This window comes from Silene latifolia, chromosome Y (assembly GCF_048544455.1).
Source record: "Silene latifolia isolate original U9 population chromosome Y, ASM4854445v1, whole genome shotgun sequence".
Lineage (NCBI taxonomy): Eukaryota > Viridiplantae > Streptophyta > Magnoliopsida > Caryophyllales > Caryophyllaceae > Silene > Silene latifolia.
This window is the reverse complement of record NC_133538.1, coordinates 136,884,080-136,893,323: the sequence shown is the minus strand read 5'-3', so window position 1 is coordinate 136,893,323 and position 9,244 is coordinate 136,884,080. Positions and strand designations below refer to the sequence as shown.

The following is a 9,244-nucleotide window of genomic DNA, read 5'->3' as shown; positions in this document are numbered from 1 at the left end:
GTTTATGTAACATTGTTAATGCAAGTAGCTTTATATTATTCATTGTTTAGCTTTCTACTCAACCGCGAGGTTGACAGTGTATTCATGAACACCTGTGATGAACCATAAATGCGGAGCAGACTTGCAGGTGCCTGAGTTAGCTGACTTGGGAGCATGGGTTTGCGTGAGGACTTGACCGTGGCCTAGGCGTCTAGCTGACTTAATTAAATCATAACAATTTAACTAATAGTTTATTCATTTTATTTCCGCTGCGAGTGTGTATTGATTATTATTTCAGTTGGGTTTAATCATGTTGTAATAAAACCGATATTTCAGTTTAAGTTATTAAAGTACTTTGGTTTGTTTTAATTTGTATCATTTACCTCGGGCAACCGAGATGGTAACAGTCCTATTTATTGGGAATCACTTGCTAAAGACTCCTAAATAAATGGGGGTGTTGCAAATACACATGGGAGTCACGGCTTAGGTATGTATCCTACCCATTTTTGAAAATATAGGGAGAATTTTAAAATACATTCCGAGCTTTAAAACTATACATGATACTACCAACACGGTTTGAAACATGATCGATAAAGCAACTAAACCATGTTTTAAATGAAACAATTTATTTTTGGTATGAATACTAAAATTTCAAAGCTTTGGGGTAACATTCTAAGGTAAAACTTCAATTGCAAAAGAAGATTTAGTATTAACAACCAAGGTTAATTCTTTGTTGAACGATTAAACCAAGCAATAAACACAAAATTCAAATTGTTTACTCAAGAAAACACGTATTTTCGAGTTTGTATAAAAAAAAAATTTTGGACAAATTTCGACATGAAAATTTACACTTAACATCATAAATTATGTAAAAAGGTGATTAATGTCAATAATCAAATAAGACATGCAATTGATTGACAAAATTTGAGGAGTTAGCATAGATTTAAACAAATCAAACCGGGAAAATTAAAAGCAAGGAGAAAACCACTCACATTGGTTAATTGGTGAGAATTAAGAGAATGAAATGGAGTAGAATGTTTAAGTCCAAGCATTAAGCATCGACAATGGAGTTTTGGAAATATTTTAATGATATTTTGGTATTTTCATCATAAGAAACGATGAAGGAATGCAAGAAATACGGTAATAATGCATATCTCGCGAATTTTAAAACCCAGAAAATGACACTCGGTCGAGTGCTGAGTCCACTCGGTCGAGTGACAGTCCACTCGGTCGAGTGCCTTCTCAACTCAGTCGAGTGACTCACTTCAAGAAATTTGCGAGTTTTTGGAAATTGGTCCACTCGGTCGAGTGGTAGGGTTCACTCGGTCGAGTGACTGGTACTCGGTCGAGTACTAGCTCGCACTCGGCTGGGTGTCTCTCTATGGTTTGCAATTTCCGACTAAGGACTACTTCTTATACTAGCGATTACTTTACTAACAACTATTACTAACCACACCCTACTATGGTACTAGTGAAATCCAAATATTTATGCGGTATTGAAATACTAAAAGGCGGGCTATTGCCCCTCACATACCAACACGTCACAACCATCTTCAAAACATGGTATACACATTGCTCTTTTCATCCAATTTTCACATATTAACTAACATCTACCAACTGAATAACTACATCATGTATGAATCCTATCAACTTATTATAAAACACATGTACTCACACCACATTTCACGTAGTTTTCACACATCGACACATAACAGCCGATCCAAAACATGCCACGCTCCTTGATTATTTTATCCAACTTCCGAACATGGTCACATTTCATTTGAGTGAGTAAATCATGCAAGATGCTCAACAAAATTATAACACAAGTACAATCATGCAACATTTCACATTTCCCGACTCATAACCACCCACGTAGTGACCAACCGAAATAATAGGATCTAATTTTGAAATGAGGGATCCTTCTCACCTAAAATCGACCTCCTATTGTACTCATGTCGGGTTCATTTTATTAAACACTCCTAGATTCATTTTGGTTCATTGGTTTAGGTTCCAAAATCGTCGCTCTGATACCACTTTGTAACACCCCCTTCTTACCCGGCCAAGGTAATTGGGAGAAGTTACCGTCTCGGTTTTCCGAGGCAGTGAAATCAGAATTACAATTAAGAAACTTTATTAAATAAATAACAAGTTTAGTTATTACAAACATAAACTAATGAATAAATGAAATACAACCCGTCTATGACTATGTCATCTACCTAGTGATTATGTACTCAACTCCAAAGTCCGTCGGGGCCCGAAGCCCGATCACGTCAACAAGCAAACCAGTACTTAACCTGCTCCCCATATGATCGGAAATATCATATAGATCGATACAGGCCACCCCAGAAATAGGTGAAAATTACAAAGACAGACAAACGTCAGTTTCAATAAATAAATAAATAAAGTGTGACTCAATCAAAGTGTTGAGTATGCAACATGACCATGATATGAATAACATGCTATCAAACAACCACCACCACGGTACCGGGGCACGCCCAGACATACCACAACCACACTGGTACTGAGACACGCCCAGACATACTAACAACCACAAATAGGTACCGGGACACGTCCAGACGTACCGGATCCGGAAGCCAACCGAATCCCATGCCAGACGTCGTGTCTCAACCACACGAGTCCCTCCGTGACTCAAGCCATTAATGTGCACATCCCTCTTGGAGTGGGAAACTCCAAGAGGCGACTCAAGTGGAAGACGGTCTCCCAACCGCCTTCCGTCTCCATATAACAAGTAACCAATCAAACCTCCATGTCCTCCGACATACAAGAAAATACAACAAGTGCAAGATACCGTATAACATGCCAGTTACCGACTCATTCAATGCAACTAACCAATGTCATGTTATAATGCAATGACCATTAAAATACGACTTACATGACCATTCAAACATATATTAAAACTGAGTAGCATTAACCTACCTTTTAGCATACTCCGTAAACGATCCGGCTAATAATAATCGTCCACAAAACCGTCACCTAAATGTAATAATTAAATATATTTAATTACAAACTAATCTAATCTAATTAAATTAAATACGAATTAATTAATTAAATATAAACTCGTCTTAATGCTATTCAAATCCCGTCTTAATCCACTCGGACAACTCTCAACCACCCGCCACGGTGGACCGTGTGTAACACCCCATACTCCAAGTGCCTTACCAGGACCACCTAATGCATGGGAATGCTACCATCTCGGTTACCCGAGGCAATGAATATCAAATAGACCATAAAAGAATGTACTTTAATAGATAAGTTTAGGTGATTACATAACAAAACTAACTGTAAAGTAAAGTACAACTGTTCTAAAACCAAACTACAACTAAAGTAACAAAAGTGTTATGATAACACAGCGGAAGACTCCTATCAAACTTGTAGCGACTCCATCCCCAGCTAATCCCGCGCGCATCCACAATATACCTGCTAGACAACTGCTCATCACCCCCGAATGGATCACCACAGATTTTAAAACATTTACACGGGGTCAGTTACTGCATAAACAATATAAAATAAACAATAACAAATACACAATCACAATCTCCAACACCGTCATATCACCAATCATCTGACTACACACTAAAGTGTGTAGCCCTGCCATAATATCCATCGCAACAGATATCCTCACCGCCAGTGGCGGACCGCAGCCATTCCCACCTAAGCCCCGCTCATCTCCATCGAGCGAATAACCCATGTTCCTTAATGTGCACATCCCCTCCTGTGGCGGGTTCCACAGAGGGCGAATCAAGGGCGTGAAGCCACTCCCGCAAGCGACTCCACTCAGCCGAGGACGCACCTCGCAAACCACAGACAATTATACAACAACCACACTATACAATCAACAATCACCAACTCCAAATCCAATGTGATATAAACCAATAAGCAATCACAATATCAATTCAAAACAATGCCAAGACCAATTACGTTATAATCATCATGCCAATCAACCAATCAACCATCTTTTAATCATTTATACAATAACCGAGTAGGGAAACCCTACCTGGAAAAGCAACCACCAAGATCGTCACAATCAGCTAATCAAAATCGTTCTTCAACGAAATCACCTCCTATAAACACACAATCATACAATCACAATCTAACATCGATAATACTCCCCAAAACCCCCAAATTACCCAATTAGGGTTTCAACTAAAATCAATGAAACGATATAAAAATCATAGTAGAAGCTTACCCACAATACGGCGGTCTCAACGGCGTAAAGAACACAACGATCCGACGACTCTAGCCCTCAGGATTTGCTAATAACGCGATGAATGAAAGCTACATAACTTATTTTTCTCTTGAAAGGTTTTAGAAAAGGTGAAAAGTGATTAAAAAGAATGACGGAGTCCTTTTATACTAATCACGCATTATTAACAAAAGCCGGCTAAAATAACCCATAAGACTCACTTAATCGATCGAGTAAGTCACTTACTCGATCGAGTGCCCCTTACTCGATCGAGTGCCCAACATACTCGATCGAGCACCCATCAGGTAGCCTACTGTTTCGTATAAAACATACTTACTCGACAGAGTAAGTCCCACTCGATAGAGTACCCATAGACATAGAAAACCGTAGTGTTACAGTCTTCCCTCCTTAAAAAGAACTTCGTCCCCGAAGTTCAACCCGTACTAAAAAACAAACATACCCACTCGACCATGACGCAACAACGTAACAAAGACTCAAAACAAAACCTCAACCACAACTTATACCGACTCAAAACAACCTACCTCCACAACATGGCTCACGATATCGTATCCACCACATTATAGTCTATCGACAGTAACTCCATACACTACCAAATACCATCCACAAAAGCCGCTAGCTTCGTCTCACTAACATATTATCCACTAGAAAAATCCATTATCAAGACACTCATAAACATCAAACGGAATGTTACATTCTACTACCCTTAAAAGAACTTCGTCCTCAAAGTTTACTCCTACTCATAACATCATCATCCAACTTTCAACACTATCGAACTCATAAACATCATCATCCAACTGTCAACACTATCGAAGTATTCTCACACTCCTAAACATCACACTACTACAAGCACGGCCATGGCCTTTTTAACAATATTCACCACAATACAAATCCATTCTTTATTCTCCATTAAGACTCAAACTTCCAAATCTACTACAACATGTACAACCATTAAACTCTCTTTGTCGCATCCTACTCCTCTTAAGAAAAATGTTACGTCCTCGTAACTCACTAATACTATATCCTTTGCTATACTTCCCAAAATCCTCATCACCACCGCATGTCAACGATAACCGACTATAACCTCAACACCTACAACCATTCCCATATCCAGGTCTTTCTTCCTCTAACAGTTCCCATACCTCAATTCACTCGGCACACCACCTAACCTATACCACAAAATCCTTAGCATAACCAATACTCCAACTCTTCCACATTACCGCAAAACGACATACCTCTCTATAAAAAACACCTATCACCAAAAGCATACTCACGGTCCACACTTGTTACACACACTCACACTAGATCCTTAAGTTCTCTTCTTTTATTGTCGCAAAACTCATCCATAACGTAACATGATACTAATTCCCAACATTTTATACTCACTGTCTTAATAAAAGAATATGAATCACCTGCAGCATCCATATCAGTACAACACATGTTCTACAAATCACTTACCATAACTATGTTAACCAATGCCTCCTCTAAAAGAAGATTACAAGTAGTCCAACAACCTCTCACAACTATGCCCCATTAACAGAATATCACAATACCATGACAACCACGACCACATGCGTAACTCTCTTCCACATCATACTCTACCCTCACTCCCATGCTAAAACTAGTAAGAAACATTAATTAAAAAACAACCGTCTATATGTCCAACCGAAACTCACAGGAAGCAGCAACAAACAAAACAACAATTTATATAACTGGTCTTTGAAAACTCGTATCATAATCATCCCTCCTACTCCACCACAACCGATGACGGCTTCGTAACACCGCCACCAACAGCCGCACCGCACCGCGAAAATACCTGCATCACAACACCAAGTACCGTGCCCGGATCACCACCCGAGGCACAACAGCCACATCGATAGTCATCGCAACTTACACAATTCCCATAAACACTAACTCAGTATAACTTCTTGGACGAGAAAACTACTCAAAACCGCTTTACTAGGTCACAACGAAACATATTACACGGAATAAACGGACAAGAACCCCATGAATATCATCCATACCATTTCACGGAATAAACATGTATCATGAATACACATACAAGTATAACTAGCCATGCCAAATCACCCAAACTATAAGTTTTGAAAATCATTCCATTAGGTTACCGTACCCAACATATATTACAGAACATTCAGATAACAACTTTATAACTATCACACCATACCACTTCTCGTGAGGTCAGAACCTCACACAAACATTTATACACATCATAGACCCGTGATGTGACTCATATTTAAGCATATTTAATCCCCAAATTAGCCTCGTTCCTATGCTTTTTAGTGCATAATTGGGTCATTTACTATCTTTAGTTTCCCGTTTTGCATATTCTTTGAAGTTTTGTTCCCTTGGTATGAAAGGAGTACATACCTTGCATTTTCATGGCAAAATAAAGCTAAATTGATCAAATTAAATGACCAAGCATCAAAGGGAAGACATACTAGAAGGCCTATGTATATAATAAAGTAGATTGGGCAATGATGAAAGGATCCTTGCATCCCCAACAAGAACCCCGAGGATTGTTGAGGAAAGAAGAAAAGAGAAGTACTGACCCAGGATCCGAGCGTCTCCCTGCCCAGGACGAATGTCTCCCTACCCACCAATCCGAGCGTCCCGATGCCAAGACGCTCGTCTTGAGGCCAACAAATCCGAGCGTCTCTCCCCTGATCTGCACGAATTCCCTTGCAGAACCTACCGTGCCTACTGCCTAGACGCTCGGGACGAGCAGATTTCCTGGAGACTACCAAAACGGAGATGAGCATCTCCTTGGAGAGGAGCACTTCCTCAACTTTTCTTAAGGGTCTTAATAGTCATTTAAGCCCTTAGTAACCCTAATCCTTGTACCTAATATCTAGTATAAATACCCCATTTTACTACCTAGATTAGCATGTCATCTTAGTAGGATCTTAATCTTATCCTAATTAAGTCTTAATACTCTCTTAATCTTGTAATCAATTCCTAATTTAGCATTAATACAAATCTCATTTCTTAATCTTTTCTTAATTTCTATATTGTTCATCATTTATTTTGGGTAATTAGAAGATTATTTGGGTTTATTTGGAGGATTGACAACCTTCCATAAATCATCAAGTACTTCTATTATTGTTTGCTTTATTATTTGGAATCATCTTTATAGGTATAATTCTCTCTTAATCCCTTTTTAATTATTGTTAATCATCTTCATTCGTTCATCATGTTTTGCCTTGCTAGTATGATTGACAACCTTGTTAGCATGTTAAACTTGATAATGAGTGAGTAGTTTCCTTAACTAGGGTTAATGGGGAATTAGGGGAAACCAACATGGGGATTGATTCATGCTTAATCTAATATGTTTTCATAATTAATTTTCTTGCTTGATGCGATTCTAACTTATGCACATGTTATGTTTGATGAAATGCGAGCCTATGAATCCTTGCATTTTTTACCCATCACTTACCTTTTCAATGAGACTTGTAAGACATAAACGAACTTGAGTCTCATTAGACCATGTATATAGTTGGATAGGTAGGATTAAGTTGACTTGTAGGTGTTGTACAATCTAATCGATTCGGCTCCGGGACCCAAACCTTCCTAGAGATTGTAAGATATACACTAACTCGAACACATCATAACAATAAGTGCTTCCATCTAGTAGAGAACATGTTTGTATGATCAAATCCCATGAATCCCCTATGAACCCATGACACCCTAGTGCTTTTAATCAATTATTTATAACTCATTTTAATCATCTTGTTTGTTTTCATTACTCTATTTACATTGATTAGTTTAGTTGATCTCCTACCTCCACCCAAATTGGGACACCCTTAGACACAACCATTTGCAATCGAAAATCCAACATCAATACCCGTCCCTTGGGATCCGACCTTTACTTACCTCTTTACTAAGAGTAGAGTAGTTTGTGAAGTTATACATATTGTTTTAGCCTAGGTAACTTTTGACGACGAGTAACAAAACCGATCCGACCAAAAATGGCGCCGTTGCCGGGGACGGTGTTAACTTGATTTGATTTTCTTTGATTGTTTTTAGTTGTGTCTTTATTTACCTTGGGGAAGTCAAACTCCTCAAGGTTTGTTCTAATTATTTTTGGGTTGTTTGATATTTTGCATGTCTAGGAGATCACAAGGTAACTTGTTACCCATTGATCTTGAAATTGAAAGAACTTTGACCGACAATAGAAGACTTGCTAGAAATACTTTGAGAGGTATTGGTGTGATTGTGGACATTCAACCAAATAACATTGAGTTTATCAACCCTTTTGCAAGAGAAGGAGAGGATAACCCAACACAAAACCAACCACAAAATCAACCCACAATGCCTAAATTTTCATCACATTCCGTACCAACCGAGGAAAACCTACCAAATGGTACTCTTACCCCACAACACTTAACCTGTAATTTCATTGCAAAATCCGCATTTATACAATTAGTTGAGAGAAGTCAATTTGGGGGTATGCCTAGTGAAGACCCCCATTCTCATATGGAGACTTTTTGTGACTATTGTGATACGATTTCTCAAACCGTAGTGACTCAAGACCAAATTTGATGGGTCTTATTTCCTTTCTCTTTGATTGGTTCCGCGAAACAATGGTTGAAGAGCCTAGATAAGGCTACTCTTGGTGTTGACTCTTGGAAAAAATTGGCACTTGCTTTCTACAAGATATTCTATTCTCCGGAGAAGACTAACATGTTGAGAGCCCAAATCACCGGGTTCAAACAAAGGGATGAGGAATCTTTGTATGAAGCATGGGAGAGATTCAAGGATACTTATCGATCTTGTCCACACCATGGACTTAGCGAGTGGTTCCTTGTACAACAATTTTAGAATGGTCTATATGAAGACTCCCGAAACATTCTCAATATGGGATCAAATGGTATGTTTACCGAAGTTGATGATAATCAAACATGGAATAAGATTGAGGAAATGACGGTCCATAACTCACAATATAGTAGATCTCGGAAGGCTACTAGAGGAGGAAAGCATGAAGTGGACTCTATTACTCAATTGGGTGCTCAACTTAGTGCTCAT

At 38.7% G+C, this 9,244-nt stretch overlaps 1 non-coding gene across 1 annotated transcript; it reads right to left on the bottom strand.

Moving 5' to 3' along the window:
* Positions 1–8,902: 8,902 nt before the first annotated feature.
* Positions 8,903–9,009, bottom strand: LOC141635275 (small nucleolar RNA R71). Its single transcript, XR_012539974.1, has one exon. It is a non-coding gene; the product is annotated as a small nucleolar RNA R71 (small nucleolar RNA).
* Between the last annotated feature and the right edge of the window lie 235 nt (positions 9,010–9,244).